Source organism: Copidosoma floridanum, unplaced genomic scaffold (assembly GCF_036245765.1).
Source record: "Copidosoma floridanum isolate Cflo_tuat_1 unplaced genomic scaffold, Cflo_Japanese_pri ptg000030l, whole genome shotgun sequence".
In the NCBI taxonomy this organism is placed as follows: domain Eukaryota; kingdom Metazoa; phylum Arthropoda; class Insecta; order Hymenoptera; family Encyrtidae; genus Copidosoma; species Copidosoma floridanum.
In genome coordinates this window covers 11,565,591-11,588,969 of record NW_028321907.1, presented here as the reverse complement: position 1 = coordinate 11,588,969, position 23,379 = coordinate 11,565,591, and the positions used below count along the sequence as shown (strand labels likewise).

The 23,379-nt window shown below is 42.7% G+C and overlaps 1 protein-coding gene across 1 annotated transcript in view; it reads left to right on the top strand.

Moving 5' to 3' along the window:
- The window catches only part of sty (sprouty signaling antagonist), a 36,551-nt gene that overhangs the window by 11,061 nt on the left and 2,111 nt on the right, over positions 1 to 23,379 (top strand).

The following is a 23,379-nucleotide window of genomic DNA, read 5'->3' as shown; positions in this document are numbered from 1 at the left end:
AACTATCAGAGCTGAGGTAACGAAATCGTATTTAACATTCAAACGATCGAAGCAGCTGGCAACGAGAAAATCCAGCCGAAGGACGACGAAAGTGCAAGATGCTCTGTACGTATACTTATATACCAGTCTCCATGTAAAGTTGCGTCGCGTCGGAATCATAGAGTCGAGAAAAAAAAGGCGGTTTCTACCTCTACAGGCTTTACTTCCCAGCGACGACGACTTAACTATGGCTTCTGCCATATGGCGTCCACATTCCGTCTTCCTCTTGCGGGGGCGAACCAGTAGGCAAACATATCTCGCACACGTAGATCTGGAGAAAAAAGTCGTAAAATCATAAGTGAAAATAGGTACATTATCCTTCCCTGCCCCTTTCACGTAAGATAAAAAAAAAACTCGTGCTCACTTGTGACAAAAAAAAAAAAAAAAAAAAAAAAAAAAGAAAGAAAAGTTAAATCGTTGTGAAATTCATGTCGTCATCCCTCTTCTTCGACAATACCAAAATAATTTAATGTACACCTCTGTAACAAATCAAAAACGCCCGAAAAAAAGAGCCAAGTTTGATTAACGCAAATTCACAAGGAGCCCCCGTGTCTTTTCAGCTATTACACACACGAGAGACGGAGGGAGAAACAGACGGGCGAAAGAAGCCTTACAGCAGGCGTCTCTCTGGCCGTGGGTGGCTGCTGCTGGTAAGGGGAATGCGCGCGCCCGCGAACAACTGCATATCACCGGCGGCCCACGCAACGGGGACTTTATTGCCCACACCTCCGTGTTTTCTCTCTCTCGTTTGGTGTATTACGCCCGCGCGTGCGTTTAGTACCCATACCATATAAATATACGTGCATGAGCTGCGAGACACGGCGAGGGCGAAAAATCAATGCGCGACGCCCACGCCCCACGTCTTTGTATACGAGTTTGTTGTAGTTTTACGATGCGATTGAGTTGTAGGAGTATATGTGCCTGCGATGATCCTGTCGGTGCGTCGAAATCACCAGGACTGCGAGAAGGAAGGGGTGGAGGACTGGACCGTATAGCGTTGGAATCTCCATTGACGTGAAATTGGCGCACTGTGCTCCATATATACGGAGAGGGTTTCTTCGCGTTGTATGTGCGTACGGGTTCTGCGAACTCTCGCGTGGGCGCGCACCAGTATTATCTCCCAGAGAAAGGCTTTTTTTTCTCTCCCGATGCGGCCGGGTGAAATATAAATTAATACGGGAAAATTCACGGTAACGCGCCGAGTGAATGGGATCGGTTTGTTTGCTTGTGTGCTCTCCCTCCCTCTCTGTGTCTTTTCCCGACAATGGGCTATTTTCTTCTTCTTCCGTGGAATGTGTGTGGGGGCGGTTTTTTTTATTTTACAGGGGGATTTGAAATAATACGTGATCGTTTCGATCGATTTACTTGAAGGGGTTGCAAAATTGCAAAGCGTCACCCCTACCATTATATACTTTATCCAGGAGAAAAAAAAAAAGTGGCAAACACATTTTTCCGAGTAACAGGTGTATGTCGGAGAACGGAAATCAGTACGTGTCTTGGATCGAGTGATGATTCACATATACGTGGTTGTGTAAATGATCAATTTCATTAATCGTCTGAATCACCGTCTTTGAAGTGTATTAATTACAAAGTGTGGTTTTCTTTAAGGAAAACAAAAAAAGGGTTGGAGGGGGGATCAAGGTAATTTTTTCGTTTCTCAGTTTTTCGCGATAAGTATATACAAAAGCGCGCATACCGAACTGACCGTATGGCTATTATTATACCTCGTGAAGCAAAAAAAAGTAACTTTACCTCGCATGCACTTTTTTTTTTGTATTCCGTGAAAGATTTGTTAAGTGCCAAGAAAATCGTAAACACATGATGTCACGCGTGTTTAGTGCTCATCGCTCGCAACAGTCACATCTGTTGTTTAGCTTAACGTGTATTAGTTTCATTGATAAAGTGGAGTCACTTTTTTCTCTCCTCTCTCTTTCAAATATTTGCGATGTTTGCATCTCCCTCTCGGCAACGGCGAAACACTTGCGCTCACGCTCGACAAAACAAAAGAAAGAAAGACGAATGGAATGCGTCTTGCTCGTGATGATGTGTGTGTGTGTATGGCGTATGTAATGGGCTCGTTATTGCACACTGTAATAGTATAGAGGAAAAAAAAAATGTAAGAAAAAAAGAAAAACTAAGTAATGGAAGCTAGCCCCGCTCGATGACGTGAGCATTCCATTGTATACCGTGTATATATATAAATGTGAACATTGATGTGAATTGCTCTTATATATACGCTGTGTAGTTTTTTTAATTAAACGAGTAAGGGAAAAATATAGTAATCAGAGATATGGAGTATCACCTAGAGTGCACGATTGAATCCTCGTACGTAATATGGTCAGATGGAAAGTGTGCAAATTCGGGTTTGTTGTACTACATTTTTTTTTTTTATTCGTCTGCAAGTAAACAAAAAGAGTAACCAAAGATTTTGACGACGGTTTTCAGAAAAGTCATTGCTACTTTTTTCCACGGTTAACGTTTATTATATATATTATACCCTAGTGTGTATGGTATACAGTATATATGAAGTCATTATTATTTTATCGTTGTTTTTCTCCAAGTTCTCGGGTAACGTGTCATTCCATAATGCCATATAGCTAGGTGTATATTTCGTTCTCAGAAATCATGTAACGGGACGTAAGAGTGGGGGAGTGACACCACGCAATCGCACATTTATCGTTGCAACAGTTCAGATGCAGCTCACGTGATATTATTATTATTATTTTTTTTTCAACTTAGCGAAGCCTTTTCCCTTTTCTTTTTACACCGTGTTGTCAAAAAGATGAGAACGAATTTATTTTACGCACAGTAAGCTCTGTGGCTTGTTTCATTTATTACGCTACGGATGATCTTGCGAGTTCGAACAAAGGGGGCTCCGACGTTCATTCATGTCGGGAGTCTCCGAACACAGTCATTGAGGAAGACTTTTTTCTTCCTTTCCATCATCATCACAAACAACCATGGTGCGTAAAAACTTTTTGTCAACGTGACCACCGGGTGTACGGACAGACACCCCGAGGTATATTATCTCAAGAGCACAGGGGATGGGGAGGGGGGCACCGTGGGCCAAAGTACCCGCGTAGTGGGAGAGAGAGAGAGAGAGTGGGCTCGATATTCCATGTATATAGCGCGGAGACACCGTCATCCAAGTCTACACGGAGATATGGCTGGGAAAAAAATTAAAGGAGGGAAGGGCACGTCTGGAGGATATCCGGTGTTGCGTGGTATTCCTGATGCTCTACTTCCCCCCAGCGCGCTTCTTCTGATCCCTGCTATGCTTCTCTTGCCCCCCTTAGCTGTTGTATGTGCGCACTCTTCAAACGAGTGCTGTATACCTAATCTACTTGAAAATGTGTACATGAAAATGCATGTAGCACGAGTCAGATGCTGTACTCTACTCAGGGGTACTATGGTGTTGTTGTTGTTGGTTTTCTTTGCTGCTGGTGAAATTGTCGTTTTATCTCTCCATTCTGTATTCCGGATTATCCAATCGGATATATATGTGTCTTGGGTACCTGATGCCATTACCCAAATACTTTTACCCATTACCCATTACCAAAATATGTATATAGTTGGCTATACTATGAATGAAGGGTCTTTACGACGTCAACAGAGTTTCAGGTGATTCAGAAACGAGGAAGCCCGTCCAGGTCGTTTTAATTTTTCCTAATCGCCAATAAACTCGTAAATCATCACCGATACAGGAAAGTGAAAGCGGGGACAATTGCATGCACCTGGAAACGCATCATCGGAATCTCACGAAAACAACTATTTAACTTGAGTCGTAAACCGAGAGGAAGTACGTAAATGCGAGCCGCTGTTTGGAAAGAGATGGTGCATATGGGTCCTTACGTAAGGTGATGAACATTTTTCTTTAGAAATTAATTAAATTACACCCTTTCATAGTTAACATGTAGACTTGAAACAAAAAATTTTAATCAGCACATGTGACTTGAATAGGTATACTTCAATCAATCGGAGCACGTGTTGATTAATAATTGTTGGGTGTACTTAAGGATCTTTTTTTTCATATCTTATTAACTAGTGGCGCCTCGGGTGGTGCTCGTCCAAAAGATGATGATTTGGTTTACCCGATTGTAGAAGAAAAATCACGCCATCGTTGCACATACTCTCTGCATCTTCATCTCAATATACACGAATATACGTGTGAGTAAAACAAAACAAAACAAAAAAATACATACATAGCGCCGCCGAAAAGTAGAGAGATAAAAAGAGAGTGTAGTACACGGTCTCGAGGAATAACAAGTATACTTATAATAACATTAGCGTCCGCTCGGCGCGTCCTTCGGTTTTCTCTCTCGCTCTCTTTTATAAAATACCTTCATCTATGCCCCCCTTGCTCTCTCTCTCTCTCTCTCTCTCATTATCTACATGTGTATATATATAATAAGCAGCAAATATTCAAGAATGCGAGAAGGGAGCTTCACGATATATACTTCACGTGCGTTATGTGCGTGATCTTTGTGACTCTCTCTCTCTCTCTCTCTCTCTCTCTCTCTCTCTCTCTCTCTACACACGTGTACGGGTTGGCGAGGTTGGTATCGTCGGTGCCGGTCTCTCCGGTATTTTCTGAATGACGGTCGGCTCTTCGCGGCCCTGAAAAAAACCAGACGACGATAACCGCTTCCCCCACCACTTCTTCCTCGTGCATCAACTCCCCCCCTCCCCCGACTCCTCTATAGGCTCCTTTCCTTTCTCGTGAAATTCCTTGATCGCTATCGCTTCGTCTTTCTCGCTTGCTCTCATTAAAAACTTTCTGCTCCTCTACACTGTATACGTAGGTACTTCTTGTACCTGCTGTGGGCGCATTTATAGGTACATTGTTTTTTTTTTACCTCCCCTGTTTCAACTCCCTCTCGCATTTTTAGCTACCCTCCGACATACGTTTGTCTCTCTTTTCCTTTGTTTTCTTCTTCCAACTCACATTAAAGAATTCATAAGCGATGAGTTTCCTCCCCCCTTTTTTTTCATTCATCTCAAAGTGCGTAGGTGTAGGTACACGAAGTGTATTTTATAAGCGACCGCGTCGACAATAACAACTCGTGAGTGCGGCGTTCATTGACGATTCGATTCGCGCGTAATCGTTTCGTTGGATCATCCTTTTGTCGCACCTCTAAACGGCAAGTGGATGAAAATAGATTTGTCATCGATTGGAAAAAAAGTATTTTTTATTTTTTTATTTATTTATTTTTTTATTTTTTTTTACAACTTGAAATGAATCAATTGAAATCTCAATTACTTTCCTAAGCACGATAAGATGCGTGTATTTTTATTCAAAACGAAGAACCGAAAATAACTCGTACAATCTATTTATATTGGCTCAATCGGAAAAATCTACTCGAAAACTTCACCACACGCACACATACCAACTAAGCACACATTTGTTCCGAATAAGGTTGACTTCAAACGAGGACAAAACCTCTTTCTCTCTCTCTCTCTCTTCGTCTCTGTTCTCAATTTGGTTGTGTTGGCTTTTAGTGTGTCGAGTAAAACGCGCTTCGAAACTTCGTCGCGATTGAGAAATAAACAAGTGAATGTGCTTTAAGTGTGGGTAATGAATACGTATGCGCCTAAGGCGAACCGACGCCTGCGCTTGAAATTTCGAATACTTGTATGTATCTTTTATTCAATGATCGGCGTGAATTTATTGATGTTGAAAACTTTCTCTTTTTCATTGCGCATCTGCGATGCCGACGCAAACGCACTTTGAATCGATCAACAGTTGTACGGACGAGAACAGGTGCAAAAGAAGACTCTTTTGTTTGAAGAAACGCTTGAAATCTCAATCTGACGTACCTACGCAATTGAACAAACAATTGCTCATCTTCAATACTTTGAAGGACCACGATCTGTTTTATAAACTTTGGGTGGAACAAATATGTGTGTATACGTATACGGAGATTTTATAAAAACAAACTAATTGGAGTTGCATGGCATGTGCAGATAATCAACAATAGAAATGGAATATTTTTATATGTTATTAAAATTTGTTAGCTAAAAATAATTGGAAACGATTCAAGTGATTATACTGTATCCTATACTGTATCCTATTATAGCTCGAATCATCAACATTTTTCACACGTTAGAGCTAAAAAATCCTTCAACAATTGTTGGACATAAACTGTATACAACGATTACAAAAATTTGTCTGATAATGTTAAAAAAAGTCCACCATGATGCATAAGGCCCGACAAGAGGCAAACGAAAAGGAGGCCATTGTGTAAGTCCCTTTAAGCGCACACATACTTGCACATACGAATAGATCGTACTTTTGCACAACTCTCCGGCTCGTCGTCGGTCGGCTTCTGGCTCCATTCTCGTATCTCTCTCTCCCTCTCGCATCTGTAGCCTCTATACTCTATAGGCCAAGCGAGGGTATATACACTATGTACACACACACACACACACGCACTCGTGTGCTAGAGAGTAGCGGATAACCGGACCTCTCCTCTCATCCTCTTTCGTCCCATCCGCTCGTCGTTTCGTTCTTATACAAGAGCGGTTCCACAAAAACCATTTCGGATCAGAGATTTTCATCTCCCACCTGTACTACCCATATAGATATTGTAAAATTCACGAACATACGAGCAATCAAGCGGGACGTGTTTTTGTCATATTTGTAATTCCACGCAAATGATACAACGGATAAATTAATGCTTTATTTCCTTAAAAGTAAAATTTTGATACCAGACTTCAAAACCGCTGTCTCTTATTTAAAAAAATTTTTATTCCATTGAACTTTAAATACCTCCTCTCCAATACATGGCCACAGTTACAATATCAATCACATCGCAAATACATTGGCTTCTCCGAAATATTTTGTGCGCTGAATCCTTTTCTCAATCTTTTCGGTAATCCGGGACGACAATATCATCCATAAGTTTGAGCATTACAAATTTTCCAGTTTGAAAAATCATTCCAAAGGCGTGTAGATAAAAAAAAAAAAAAAAAAAATTATCAATTCCCTGATCAAAATTTATTTTTTTTTCAAAGACTCGCTCGTGTACTTGCATATACATAAAAAGAGAGAGAGAGAGAGAGTACAGCGCGATTTGTATGATTCCCTCTTCGTCGCGCTTTTTCTCCCGATGCCGATGTTGGCTGTCGCGAGCGCTCGGGGCCTTCGCCTCTTTCGAGAAGAGCAGGGAGGGAGAAGACCGGGCCCCTGGAAGAAAGAGACAAAAAAGATGGGATGCGGGAGAAAGAGCGAGGAGAGGAGAAGGAGGAAAAAAAGCGAGAGGAAAAAAACGTCCACTATGAGAGAGAGAGAGAGAGAGAGGCCTCGAGGGGGGAGGGATAAGAGAGATGGAGAGAAGGACGAAGAAGAGGAGCGAAAGGAGAGCGCTCGATGAGTCTCTATACATGTATATGATAGAAATGCCGTACTATATCCCATATGTACTTTTATATATATATATATATCATATACGTACGAGACGACACGACGCGTAAGCGCGGGAGCTATAACAACGCGTATACACACCACACGCGCTGGTCTTATACATATAACAACATGTATATATATATATATATATATATTATACACACGTATACGCTTCTCTCTCTCTCTCTCTGTCTCTCTGGAGGAGATAACCTCCGAGTTCTTCGTACGTTGACGGTTACCATCTCCCTTTTTTTTCCCAACCTTCTTCTTCCTCATACCTTTTTCTCTACCTCGTTTCTCTCCTCTTGAGGTCTCTTTTTCTCTCACCAATGCCTCATTTTAAACATTTTCTTTCTCCACCACTATTACATACTATTTTTAAGCACGAAAACGTGATGTTTGTTTCTTCACCCACTGTTTATTAATAAAAATATACCCTCGCTGTCGCTGTTAAATCAACCAACGAGTATTGTATACGTTTTTTTTTTTTACCATTTATAGTCGTACAGAGCAACGTCGAATGCCATACCTTTACTTTTTATTTGCCCACCATCAATACACGGAACAGAAGAACCGATGAACGAGCGAGCGAAGTTAACGAAGCCAACGCGCTCTTTCGCCCACACAACTCTAGCGGTCCCGTTCACACACAAGTACACCTATATACTCTGAGCTTCAAACTTCCTTCTATCTTTATCTCTCGCTCAAGTTACGAACCGCTCCATCGACCATCGCGCATGTCCCTCTCTCTCTCTCTCTTTCCATACTTGCGTGTTATATTTGTCCTATACGTGAAGTCTCGAGTTGCCTCCTCCTCCTCCTCCTCCTCCTCTTCTTCTTCTTCGTCTTCATCTTCGATGTGTATTATTTCGGGTTGGTTAATCTACGCGCGTCATTTTCCCTCCCCCTTCCACTGCTCTCCCCGCGAATAACTTACTTCTTTATTCGATGATACGAATTTCTACTTGTTGGCATCCACTTTCTATATAAATATATACATGGCAAAGAAAAACATTTATTTCTCCCTATCGTCTTCCTATAGGGAACAATTTTCGGTGTCCCGCACACGGATCCGCGGGATGCGCCCCATGTAACCCCCAAAATGCGCGCTAACTATTATAATAATAAAGAGGCGTGGAGGAGAAGAAAAATAATAATCATGAAAAATGCGTGCGTGCGTGCTTCAAGTACATATAATATATATATTATTAATAATATATATATTACATACGAGCCTTCGTGTACACGTGTGTGGGTGAGTATACATATATTTTATGTATTCACATAATATACACGCGTTTCCTCCAGCTTTCTGTACACATGTATAATACCGGCTTCTGTCTCGAGACAACACCCCACCCTCTTGCCGAGTCCGCGTGGTTATAAATGTGCGTATGTATGCCGGCAAATACACATATATATGACTACGTGTTATGTATATACATATGTACTGGTTTTTCGTTGTCCCGTCTTCTCAAAAACCCGCTTACGACACACATTCGCGAAGACTACTCTTTATCTCTCTCTCTCTCTCTCTCTCTCTCTCTCTCTCTCCTTCGACTCTAAATTTAACTCTGGTCCTCGTTTTTTTTTTTTTTTTTCTTTTTTGCTTCTTTTTTTCTTCTTTTCCTCCTCCTCTTTGCCCAACGTGCAGGAAAGGTGGAGAGGGGGATGCATAATGCTCCTGTTCGGTGCATCAGATTTTAAGGGGAATTTCACCGCTGACCATTATTCTTATTATTATTTTTATTGGGCGAGCAGTGGTGTGGTGCGCTTTTGAAAGTGTGCAAAATTACAGTGACTTGCTGCGTGACAGTCACGTTGGGTGATTTTATTTATTATCTTTATTTTGTGTTTTTGTGCAGTATACCAATCGTCTATACATGATCGTGTAGAACTTTGATTGATTTCCTACTTTTCACGCGTTAAAAAAAATTTCGTCTATGTAAGTATATCTGCTACAAACAATGTCTCAGTTCACCTGGTTTTTTTTTTTCTTACACAGATGTGACAAAAATATGTATTTCCCTTGCTTTCAACTTTTTGGCGTGAGTAGGAAAGCTTTGGCCTTCGAGTTCCTGGGGATACGTTGACCAGTTGAAGCACACGTGTGATTAGACGTAAAATATTAGTGAGATGTAACCCAACGCTACCAAGAAGCTTTACGTATACGTACCTATAAGCTTAGGCGCATATTTGTGCTTGTATGCATAGTTAATTGTGATAATATAATACACGTACATGGAAAGATTTGGTGCTGCACAATAGCAGTACCAGATACTCCGTGACGATCATAATATATATATTCGTCAGCGGGAAGCTGCAGTATTAGTAATTTGCGACGGTAAGCAAATTCCGTGCTTTCTGTGTGCAATAAATATGCAGACGCGGACGTTACCACCCTCGCGTCGCTTGAATCATCTTTTAGTGTGTGTGTGCTTTGTTTTAAGTGTAGAGAGGTATTACCTATATGAGACGCATCAAAAGGTATTTTCATCACCAATTACTGTCATAATTGGTTTCATCGTCAATTTTTCTGTGCGATTTAATTTTTACCTTAAAAACCAAAACCTATACATGGGTATGGGGTCACACTGACAGCCCATCATATTATTTCAGCCCAAACAAAAACTACGGCTATACTATATGCACAAATCTTTATATCTGCCTTTATTTATACCTATGAATAAAAAGTTTTTTCGAATGGAACATCAACGTTTTCATAAATTATTTTGATTTAGTAATATTTTGAAAGAAAAAAAAATTCTCACACTGAACGTCGACGATTGCGATACATCAATAGAAAAAAAAAATATCGTCATCGTACATTCAATTATTATGTTAAGTACATCCTCAAAAGTCTCGATAGGTATACATAGGTATATATATATTATGCGAAACAACAGTATCGCTTCCGCGCGGCGGATGTGTGTCAACACTTCCGCATACTATACGCGGCCATTGAATCATTATTTTATCCCCGCTCGTTTCCTGCAGGGCACTTTGCCTCGTTCGGTCATACATTCATCATCATCATCATCGTCATCATCATCATCGCTTGTACTAACTCCCGGTTTATACCTATACCTATAATAGCTTCATTTACAAAGAAAACAAAATTGCGTGATGTGCAATGCAAGTGATGGAAAAAAAATAGCAAAATTTATAAATGATGTCTAATAACTCGATGTGATGTGTACGACACGAGTAGAAACATGAGTATGAGCATCCGGTCGATGACGATTGCTCTTTGGTGCAAGGATATAGTCGTCATCCATCGAGTATAGTCATCGATTTCGAGCACAAGTATATAAAATTCAGTAAAGGATACGGATTATAAGGGTTGTTTACAGCTGCAATGGACACTAGAGAGCGCGACAGATAAATGCATGTAAAATATACATACATTTATACCTGAAAGCACCAATCTCTGAGCCCTGTATCAGTGTTCACACTAGAGGTGCGAAATTATATTATTTCGGATGGGGCACGAGCGCAAGCTCTTTTGGAACCAGTCGATGTCGGGAAGGAGGGAAACGAGAAAGAATGCAAGAAAGAAGGGGAGGACGGGAAGATCGAAGGGGAAGATAGAAAATGAGAGTAGGCGAGGAGACTGGTGCTACTCACCGTCTGAATTATTCTTCTTCTTCGTGGATGTGCATCCTAATGCTCGTCGCGCGAATACATACATGACGACCGGACGTGGACCGGCTCCTTCGCATGCTGGATATAGATGAAGATAGAAGGGAGAAACGGAAGCTGGAAACACCACGATCCAAAGTGAAGTCAGGGCATAAGCAGGGAAAAAATTTCCGATCGAATCATCGGAGTGTGCGACGTGTCTACCTGGGACGCGAAAAGAGGATTGCTTCCGTCTTTGTTTTGTCGCCCACACTTTGGTCATCGTTTCATTCTCCTACACGAGAGCCTACGAGACTGCATTTGAAAAGGCAATACCGAATGAGAGTAATTATATAATAACAATAATTTAACACACGGACGAATGACACCCTATACTGCTGTATGATGTTGTACACCCCAAAGGATCGAGAGGTGCGCAGAGATAGCGCGCCACATGTACATTTATGCATGTAGCACGAGCTCGCTCGCTGTACTCTTATGAATGGATGCTGGCACACGCATGAGAATATATCGTATACACGATATAACGAGACTTTTAATGAGCGAGATAATATAGATGCGCGCCGGAACGAGATAGCGCGCATATTTACGCTATAGAGGGTATACGAGTGTAATATCACATGCGTATGTGTGTATACGCTGCAATATATATATATATATATATATATATATATATATATATATATATATATACAGCATGATATGTAACGGTGGCATTTCCCGAGAACCGCGTGTAGAGCGATTTTTTCTGACGCGAACCCCGTTGGAATTAATTTTTTAGGGCAAATAGCTTTTAAATGGGAGCCGATTGAAAATACGTTCCAAACTACCCCTAAATGGGGTTGGAAAGCTATAGCGCGCCCGCATAAACTCGCGACGTTGCCACATTGTTATTGGAGCTTAGTCGGTAAGCAGTGAGAACTATATCCATGTGCGCACGCAAGAGCGTCAGCTACTGCTGGTAACTTGAAGGTTGAATGTAAAAATTTTTACCTTAAGGTAAATATTGTCTGCTCCTTATGTTGTCAGTTGTTTATCCATCACGCGCTTACTGTCTTTCTCACTCTCATGTTGGACAAAAACATCTTTAAATTTTATACTTATGTCGTCTGTACACGATTTAGAACGAGTCCATTCATAAATTGCAATAATCAAGTACCCGGGAAGTACCCACCAAGTACCCGAGGAAGTGCCCGGGAAGTACCCGCCAAGTGCCCGCCAAGTACCTGGGAAGTGCCCAAGAAAGTGCCCGCCAAGTCCCCGCCAAGTGCCCGGGAAGTACCCGCCAAGTGCCCCGGAAGTCCCCGCCTAGTACAATACAGTCGGGTACTTCCCGGGTACTTGGCGGGCACTTCCTCGGGTACTTCCCGGGCACTTCCTCGGGTACTTCCCGTGCTCTTCCCGGGTACTTGGCGGGTACTTCCCGGGCACTTGGCGGGTACTTCCTCGGGTACTTCCCGGGTACTTGGCGGGTACTTCCTCGGGTACTTGGCGGGTACTTCCCGGGCACTTGGCGGGTACTTCCCGGGCACTTGGCGGGTACTTCCCGGGCACTTGGCGGGGACTTGGCGGGCACTTTCTCGGGCACTTCCCAGGTACTTGGCGGGCACTTGGCGGGTACTTCCCGGGCACTTCCTCGGGTACTTGGTGGGTACTTCCCGGGTACTTGGTGGGTACTTCCCGGGTACTTGATTATTGCAATTTATGAATGGACTCGTTCTAAATCGTGTACAGACGACATAAGTATAAAATTTAAAGATGTTTTTGTCCAACATGAGAGTGAGAAAGACAGTAAGCGCGTGATGGATAAACAACTGACAACATAAGGAGCAGACAATATTTACCTTAAGGTAAAAATTTTTACATTCAACCTTCAAGTTACCAGCAGTAGCTGACGCTCTTGCGTGCGCACATGGATATAGTTCTCACTGCTTACCGACTAAGCTCCAATAATAATGTGGCAACGTCGCGAGTTTATGCGGGCGCGCTATAGCTTTCCAACCCCATTTAGGGGTAGTTTGGAACGTATTTTCAATCGGCTCCCATTTAAAAGCTATTTGCCCTAAAAAATTAATTCCAACGGGGTTCGCGTCAGAAAAAATCGCTCTACACGCGGTTCTCGGGAAATGCCACCGTTACATATCATGCTGTATATATATATATATATGGTGTAGAGGAGGGGCAGCAGCGAGAGAAGGAGATACGTAATGTAGATTCTTTTGTTTTCCACGCGTGTGTGTGTGTGTGTGTGTTGTGCTCTCGCGAGAATCGATTAGTGTTTCGTGGAACTGCTGTTTCGCTGCTCTGTTACAAGTACAACAGCAGAAAATGATCTATCTCGTGGTGTTGTGCTGCTCGAGTAATTTTATATAATTTCAAGAGATCAATTTTATTATTTTCCATTCATATCTCTCGCACGGAAAAACGAGTTGGCATTCAACCGCATTCAACAATGAGATTGAAAGTGTTACCTTGTAATCAGGAGGTGTTAGTCTTAAGCATATTTTTGAAAAAACACGCGGCACACATTTTAAGATCTGTACTTAATACTAACTTTTTTCGCATCTGGATAAGTAAGAAGGTACTCGTGTCACTCCATTGATCGATCACGTGCGTAAGGGTGAACGCAAGTGCGCCCAACGACGCACACATTTTATCAGTCCACCCACGTAATATGCAACCACTTTTTTCACGCAACTGCGTAATATGCTTACAACCGGAGTGCTGATCCTTTTTTTTTTTTTTTTTTTTTTTTTTTTTTCAATTTCAGCTCGAGAATTTTTTTTACAAAAAAAAAAAAAAAAAAAAAAAAAAAAAAAAAAAAAAAAAAAAACACAGCCCATACTAAAAATTCGTAATAATGTCAGGAGCGTGTTCATGATGCGTTGTTCCTCCAGTCCAGTATATTGTTCATCATGACGATGCTGATGATGATTCTCGGTGTTACGCACGCGTGTAAATTCGCACGAAACACCGAGATAAATTGTGGTTTGTCATCTTTTGTCTGAATTTCCGAGGCATTAGTAATAAACGAAGGATTAACTCATTTCCAGCAATGAGATATTAATCGGAATATGTTGTCACACGTCACGTCAAACACACGTCATCGCCATCACTTCACATAAGTATGCATTATCTTTTTTCCGACTCTTGATACATACCTATATACAGTGAAATTTGTAATGTTGGTGGATATTATATCGGTAGGTAATGGTACACAATTGATCAGTAAAAACACGGAAAAAACATGAGAAACTTAAGCTTTTCCACTCGGGTGTTGGTAGAAAAGAGGAACATATATGACTCGATCACCATCACCTTCATAAAGATGACGACTACTCCCTGTCAACCAACATTTCTTGCCTTTTTCCATACGTTTTTCTCATTACGTGTGCTTATCAAAGTATTATCTACTACATTTTTTTTTTTTTTTACACAAATAGAAAAGAAAAAATTCGTGCTCGCGTTATCTCAAACGATCGCAAATGTGTGTACACACATGCGCGCAGCAACACATGCAGAGAGAGAGAGAGATAAGGAACGCAAGTGCGCGAGATCGCTTGAATCAAGAGCCGAGTCTTTTTGTCTCGCCTTCTTCTCAATGAATCGTACGTTATTATCAATGAAAAACACACGTACACGTGCATATATGTATATACGCGTCGCATTGAACGACAAACAATCGACGAGCTCGAGTCATGCACGGCACTGATCTCACACACAAACTGACTTCCTGCTTTCGGCACGCTAATGCCGTGAATGAACGAACGAACGATCTCACACACATATACACACACGTGTACACATACGTCGGAGTCACGGCTTCGTACAATTGGCACACGTTATTTTTTCTTGCTGCCAGTATACTATACATGTACACATGGTAGCCGATTTCGTGTGTGGTGCATGCTCGTTCATCGCTTCTTCTTCCATTCGAAAAATCGTGAGCCTAAGAAAGAGAAAGAGAGAGAGAGAGAGAGAGCAGCCAGATGTGGAACGAAGAGAGGCATGCTGCATGCAGGGAGTAGCATAGGATGTGTGTTCTGATCTCCTTTTTCGTAATCATTGATCGCTGGGGTGTGTGTGTATAGTAGTAGTGGACGTGACAGTATATAGTACGCTATATATTTATAGCGTAACGTGCCAGCCAGAGAGACGAAACGTGTATATATATACATACATGTATTGGTATAGATGAAGGAAGGGAGTTGTTTGGGGAGGGGGGGGTTGGGTAACATCGAGGTGGAAGGGGCAACGAAACGATGTGTTTTCATTTATCTCGAAACTTCAATGATGTAGCTTCCGTTCATTCATAATACACAAGTCCCTCCCCTCCTTCTGCCTCGTTCCTCCCTCTCTTTCCTCTCGGCGAGATGTCGCCAGATGGCGATACGTCCCCGCGTACACACCTATCCTTTACAAATTGTCGTCGTCGTCGTCGTTTCACCCACACATCACCACATGCACCATCCATAAAATATCAAAGAGACACCAGTGTAGGTGTATACAAGTGCTACGTAGGTGCAAATTCTTGCTCTTCCCCTACTTTTTTTCCCCCTCTACCACTCTCTTCCTCCCTCCCTCTTACCTTTACACATAAACCTTACCTACACACCACCTCCTCTTCTGCTTTACCGTGGCTCTATAAAACTACCACCATTGCTTATACAGGTGTGTATATATATGTGCTGCAGCAAGTAGAAGCAGCCAAGTACAGACAGACGGACGGACAGACAGACTGTTGAGAGAGAGAGAGGAGATTGTGCGGTATGCGCACTGTGGGGCTTGTATATGCACATCCGTGCAACCCCACCATACACGCACACAAGCATGCACGGATCGACCGTCTCTCTCTGCGCTTCCGGCCGGCCGCCCACTCCGCGCACCGCCGGCACAGTCTTCCCCGGCTGTCTCTCTCTCGCTCACTCACCGGCCTCCTCTCGGTCGCGCTCTCTCTCTCTCTCTCTCATCAGTCTTTCGAGGGCGCTCGATGCGCGCGCATCGCCAGACCGACCGACCGATAGAAAGAGGAAAAAAAAGTTGTGCCGAGAACAGCCTCCACGCGGCACACACACATACACGGTACGTCCGTCTTGCTCGCACACGGGATTTCCGGCGTCCGGTTGCACGGAGCAGCAGCACCAGCGACCGACCCTCTCTCTCTCTCTCTTTTACACTCTCTTCCCGCAGATGTATGGAGGAGAAAGAGAAGATAAGCCGGGAGACCACGAGCAGCAACCAGCAGAATTAGGGGCCCCTCGTCGGTCTTGCCGCGGTAGTCGCGCCCCGGCTGCTCGACCGTACGTTCCTTCCTCCCTGGCCATCACAAGCCGCACTTTCTGCTCCAGGGTTGGACATTACACTCATCGTCCTCGATCGACAACCCGCAGAGTCTACAATAATAATCAGCCGAGAGAGCCCCGATGCACTCGGGCGGCGTTATTTAGTGCAAAGTATATATAGGAGCTCTCGCTTCTGGCTCCCTTCTCTGCGGCGGCGGAGTGCGGCATAAAAAGCTACTCTCGCCTCATTCATGCTGCTATATTTGAATGGGAGCGCGCCGCAGCACAGAAAACGCGAGATATAAGTATATCGAGAGAGAAGGGTAGGGCGGATGTGCAACACACAGCGCCGAAAGAGACACACACGCACGGGATTCTTCGTGAATGACGAGCCGCTGCCGGCTAAAAAACACCAGCACTCGCGTAATTTTTTGTTTGTTTTTTCATTGGAGATTGTCCTACAGTGCAGCCCAAGTATTGTGGTTATTGTGGTGTGTGTGTGTATGTTTGTGTACATAATATGTGTGTGCTCGTGTCCTCCGGGTTTTTCAAGTGCACCCCCGACAGAGGGTTGAAGGGGAAAAATTGGTGAGTGCGTTCGAAAGAAATCAAGTGCACTGCAGTTCCCAGAGTGACGTGAAACTTTGAAACATTGTTCGACGGTGGGTGTGAGACATACAGATGGATGGGGAGCACGCCTATGATATGTAATAATAAACGCTGGCTACACAGCGCGACGAGATGCACCAAGTGTGACTATACGGATGCGCGCGAGCGTGTGTGCCTCTCTATATCTCTACACGCGTACAGTGTGGTGACGACGCGAGACGCGCCTACTTATTTCTCTCGAGATGCAACTGAACGCAACTAGAGTGAACAAAGTACAAATGTAACGTAGTATATAAATATCTCTTGTACGCCCAAGGATAAGAAGACATGCGAAGGACAGAGGACGACAAATTATGCGAGCTGCGCGTTTTTGGATATTAAACATATCAGCGCTCGTCCCATGAATTTTCGGTGAGTGTTTGTTTGTTTCAAGTGCAAATGCGTCACGAATATACTCGCGAGTGTCTTTTCCCTCCCTCCCTCCCTCTTCTCCGATGGGTTAAAATGGTTCGGTTGTGTGTGGGCGCGTACCTGCACATTGGAGCTGCTCCGATAATTGAGCGTGGAAAAATTCGTGCGGGTGTACACCAATATATGCAGTGTATATAGGGGATGAAAATGAAAAACGAGACTACTCGTATACTGCAGGGGGTGCGATGTCGTTACGGTACATCTGCAGTGTGCATCTAAAAAAAAAAAAAAAAAAAAAAAAAAAATTGCGCTCCAAGTATAGCTCGCGAGAGCGCAGCAGCACCGCGAGCGAGTAAACCACCAGCGCTCGCAGACACACGTAAACCTACACACACACGCGCGCGCGCGTGGCACCGATATACGTGACTGAAAGCTTTGACCTGTGGCAATCGCCGGCTGATAGAGGCGCATTCCTTTCAGTAACTGCGGCCTGAATGGCTCGCTTGTGCTCCTCCTCCTCTCTCTCTCTCTGCTTGCTGTACAATGTATATATTGTATATGTACGTGTGCACCACACTCGCAGAGAAGCTCGCTCGCGCACCACAAGGTCTTCTATAGAACGGCGACCGATCCTATACCTACAGTATATACCGCGCTTTTCGCTCGAGCCGGCTTTTCAACTTTTATCGCGCGGCACGGCCGTATTTTATACATTTTTTTTTTTTTTTTGTTTCGTGCTGGATTATCGAAACTTCCGGTCGCTCGATCGCCAAATTGAGGCCAATGCCGTGAACGCACATTCGTGAAAATAAAGTTGTTTTTTTTTTTTTTTCTCTTCTTTTTCCTCTCCAATGCCAGACGTTGACTTTGGCCAATGGAACCGACACCAGTTATCGGTTTCCAGAAAAATCGGTCGCCAAAAAAATCCCCGCCACAGAAAGAAGACGCGTGAAAAACACGAGCCACCGGTAAACGAGCCCCAGCATCACCGTCATCATCATCACAATCCGCAGCTTGCCAGCGCTATGCTGTACCACCTTACAACTCTATTTTTACCATTGCCGCGGCTTTAGCGCGAGCACGCGTTGCTATACTCGCGCTCATCGTCAAACAATCGCTAGTTAAACAATCAAGAGGCGCCTGCCGTCTGCTCTGCTCGTCTTGCTCTATAACGTGTCTATAGGTGTATATGTATTAACAAACGGGAGAAAAAAAGAAGAAAAATTTACAAAGAGATTGCCCATACTACATTTGCGTGCGTGGCCTGCAGGTACATGGATTGTAGAAAAAACAAAAAAAAAAAAAAAAAAAGCTTGGGCTTGCCAATCATCATCTCAATGAAAGCGCGTCTATCCCTTCAATGTGCATGGCTCCTTTATCCGTGTGTTCGTTTATATTGGACTTGACATTATCAGGCACGGTAAATCTTGACTAAATTTTCTTGGTGCTCTCTCGGTGTGGTTTGGACGAGTATCGAATGGACCAAAATGCGATGACGTGGTCGAGGTACAGACAAAAAAAAGAGTATATTTATACACCTACGTTGATACGTAGAGCTAGAGAGACACGCCCTTGTCCAGTCTGACACGGCACGAAAGACGAATGGGGGGGGGGGGAGAAAAAATATGGCGTTACCGTAAAACTCGTGCAGGTGTGCAAACTACCACCTATTGGTTAGTACATCGGAAATCAATGGATGGGTTCGTTCACCGGAAACACCATATGTACAATCCTTGAGAGATCGATTGGTTAAGAGACTGATCGCGTGACTTATTTGGCGAAATTTGTAAAATTGTTTAAATTGCAATAACGTATGAAATAAAATTAATTTATAATAATATACACTGTGATAATGATCCATGAAAATGACGATATTTTATTTTACTTCTTTGTCCTTTTGAAAGGAAGATTAAATTATACAAGTATAAAAATGTATGTAAATCACTGCATAAAAGTAGTCACAATGATTATAGTCCAACGTAACCACTTAGTGCCGAGGAAAGGAGAAAATAAGCATCGCCGGTGCAGCAGCGGCAACTCCCACAACTGTTCGAATATAGTGTATGTCGTACGGATACAAGCGCGAAATGTATATGTAGTGAACGGGTCGCTCGCCCACGCGATTCTCCCGTGCGCCCACGCCGAATTCGAAGGCCTACTTTCATCCTAAATCCCACGCACAAGCACGTCTCTGTACCGAGGATCATTTCCACCGGATTTAGAGATCGGTATTTTCTCCTGACGTGGGTATGCATGTTTGTTCGCGCTCTTATGAGCTTCGGATACCCGCTAATGAATTTGGAGGCGCCGAAAGATGCTTGAGGAAGTTTTTTTTTTCGTTTCGTTCGCGAAAGTAGGTACAGCTCTTGCACCAGGGAACATTTACTCCGCCAATTGTCAAGATCGCGGAGTATTCTCTCCCCATCTCTCTCTCTCTCTCTCTCTCTCTTGGTTGATTTAAAAATAATTTTCAACTTAAGGCGTAATTTAGCGCGTTTAAATAAGTACATTGAGTGTATATATACGTGATTAGAATTATTTGTTGCATTTTCTTTACACTTCAACGCGCGTACGTGTAATAGGAACGCACGATTAGAGATAACAAGTTAGGGAGAAAATCACCGATGCCGTCCTATCGATCCAAAAACGCGTTTTGGGAGCCAATGAGCAACAACCTGCTCTCCTCTCCCTCTCGGTTATTATACCACCATCATCTGCATGTAAACCTGTAGGAGTGGTACCCATATTATACTTATAGGCTCTTCTTTCGTTATATCATACGTATGTCATACGTCGTAGGTGAAACATTTGTCGTCCTGCTGCGAGTAAAATCTTAATTGACGCGAGGCAAGAGCGATTTCGATTCGAGGTTTGCTGTACAGAAAAACACTGCTACACAACATATGAGTTGAAAAATATTTTTCATGTGACCATAAAAATACAAATAAACAACCGACAAATAACTCTCTATCTATTTGGTTTTTTGTTTTGTTTTACAAATTAAATGTACATTACAATACTCATGCATATTTATCTCTTGCTCGTAAGATTGTGTTATTTTCACGCCTATTTTCCCTCTCTCTCATAGAAATTGTAATTTGCGAGGCCATACGAAAAACGCTACTCGGAACAATTAACCAAAAATCACGTGAATCAGAAAAAAAAAAAAAATTGCTTGGCAAAAAACTCCAGACGACTCGGATCCAATACGTTTCAACGCATAGGTATACTGTCGAAAACCCAGCAAAAAGAGAGAGAGAGAGAAGGAAAAAGGTCTTAGTTGGTTGCATTGAAAAGACACGCAGACACACAGAAGCTTGTGGTCGTCGTGCGAGCATTTCCTGTTACTCGCAAAATTGAGTTTCCCTCGGAGTTTCCGCTCACCGGGTAGCGTTCGTTTGCACGTATGTGGCGGCTCACCCTCGCGTGCTGCGTTCAATGACAAACGAAAAAGTGGAGCCAAGAGTGAGAGAGAGAGAGAGAGATGAAAGAAAGAAGGTGCACACGAGATGGAAACGGGATCGAGGCGACCACCATCTGCCTTTCTGTTCTCGCTGGTGAGGAGAATCTTGGTGGAAAAAAAAAATACACGACAGAAGAAACGCATTGGTGCAAGAAAGAGAGGGAGAGAGCAGTAAAAGCCGAAGACATAGTAAAAAAAAAGGACGAAGGGGGAGCCAAGAGGGAGAAGAAATTTTGTGAATCGGAAGGGAAAAATTAATGAATGGGCGAGTGCGAGAGAGAGAGAGACAGAGGAAACTCTCGGCTCGGTGGTGTAGCGTACAATATACCTATACACCGTACCCGCTCTGGGTGCACATCTGCCTCGGATTCCCAAGAAGTCCCATTCAAAACGCTGACTTTACCTGAAGCCCTCGCTGCCGTATCCTCCTTTCTCTCTCTCTCTCTCTTGCTCGTTCACTTGCTGCTTCCTCGACTTGTGTGCCTGGCTCTTCCCCCTTGGCATTCCTTTGTCGAATATCATCCGCCAGAGAGGAGGAGAGTAGTTCGCTTACCTTCTCTCTCTTTTTTTTTTTTTTTTTTTTTTTTTTTTTTTCCTTACTATTTCTCGTCCCTTTTTTTCCCCCTTCCCTGTTAAAGAGTGAATGATAGAGAAAGAGACGTATCTCTTTCGCAAGAGCAAAAATTATTCAACGAGTATTTTAGGTGGTAGAGTTTTTATTTATTCACAGATATGTACTATGAAATGCGAGACAAAATGATCCTCTTTGTATCCTCCCCGTGCAATAATAATAATATATTCTTTCTTCCTCTTTAAACAAATTGGCTTCAACTTTTCTTCTCTCTTTTGTGTAACATCGTCTCCCAAGTGTCTAAAGTAATTTATGTTGCCTGTGAATCCATAGACTTAAGTGTGATGAGATTATCAATAAAGTTCAAGAAGTTTTTTTTAATTTCACCTTTTTAGAGCCTGTTAAGATATTTTTATGTATATTTTATTTTGTGAGTACGTTTTATTCCCTAAAAATGAGGAATTGTATTTTCATTGGATAACATGCACTCGGTGGGCGTTACTTTAATGAGGTTCAAAATGGTTTTTACAATAAAAACAAAGTCTCGTCTGACGCATAGGCACTCACGCGGGGATCACTCATATACACGTAAAATATCGTCCTCTCACGAGCATCAGCGAGCGGAAACTTGAGCTGCACACAGTATAAGCACAGCACTTGTATAGTCTATGACAACAGTTGGAAAAAAACAAGCATCATCTGCTGCTACAGGCTTCTCCTCTGTAATTTATCTTATTTTGTTCGTGCTTTATACTATGCATTTGAAAAATTGTCGTCCCAATAAAGTAGATAAATAATGGACCTCGATGCGTAAAAATAAAATCCCTAGATCAAAAATTTACTTGTGTTTTAAACTTGATCCCCTGTGGCTGAGTATTATTTTTAGATTCCCTGGTCATTATTTGCAAGCTCAATCGACGAGTTTCATTGGGGATTGTCTTTGGATTTAAAAGTCTGTCTGTCTGGACAAATGCAGATCGATGTACAAAAAAAAAAAAAAAAAAAAAAAAAAAAATCAGATTTATAGTTAATGGCAATTTATTGAACACTGGCAGATAATGCTATTGGAAAAAATTCAGAATATTATTATTAATTTTCTCTATGCTTGACCAGTCTCGTGTACACAATCCAGCTAATTTTTTATTTATAACCGATATACTAACAAAACGCGGATGATTATTCGCGGAATGGCTCATGTACATATTGTATATAATATACAAGTACTCGATCTCGGAGAGTTCTGCAAAGCTGCAGAGGATGAGAGAAAAATACTTTTGCGTCGACCTGTACCTATATATATATACATATTATATCCAGCCACTGACACGTGAACGTAAACGAGCGTAGATTCCTCCGTCGTCGTCTCTCCTCTCGATACCTGTATGTATATATATGCTCCACAGCAGCAGTAGCGGCGGCTACGGCGGCACGTCCTGTCGCTCCTCTGACTGTTCTCTCTCTCTCTCTCTCTCTCTTCCTTGCTTCCCGCGATATATATGTATACACCTACACCTGCCCTATTACATACAGAAAAGAGAAAGATCTGCTCTCGCTCGGAACGATGAACTGCACTCGGTTCGCGGGCACGAGTCAAGTATAGTGTGGGTTTTTTTTAATACATGCAGATAACAATATATTCATATGAGCAGCTGCTTGTGGCGTATCCGCGCTTCATAGTTCTCCTCCCGAGGCTCACCTGTCCCTCGCTCGACTGCGAACTGTTTTTACGTCAAAGTCACACGTTACCTGTCGCTGCTATCAGTCGGCTACATTTTTTTTTATTCGATATGACGTTTAGGGTGATTTTCGTTACAATAATCCACATAAGTCGTTCGGCTAAAACAATGACCTGCTTTAGATACTAATTTCATATTAATATCAAATGCCTCGTCAAATGCTGTAACGTCAGGAGCATATTTAAGTATACAAACGCTTCCCTCATAAAGTCCGCACGTGA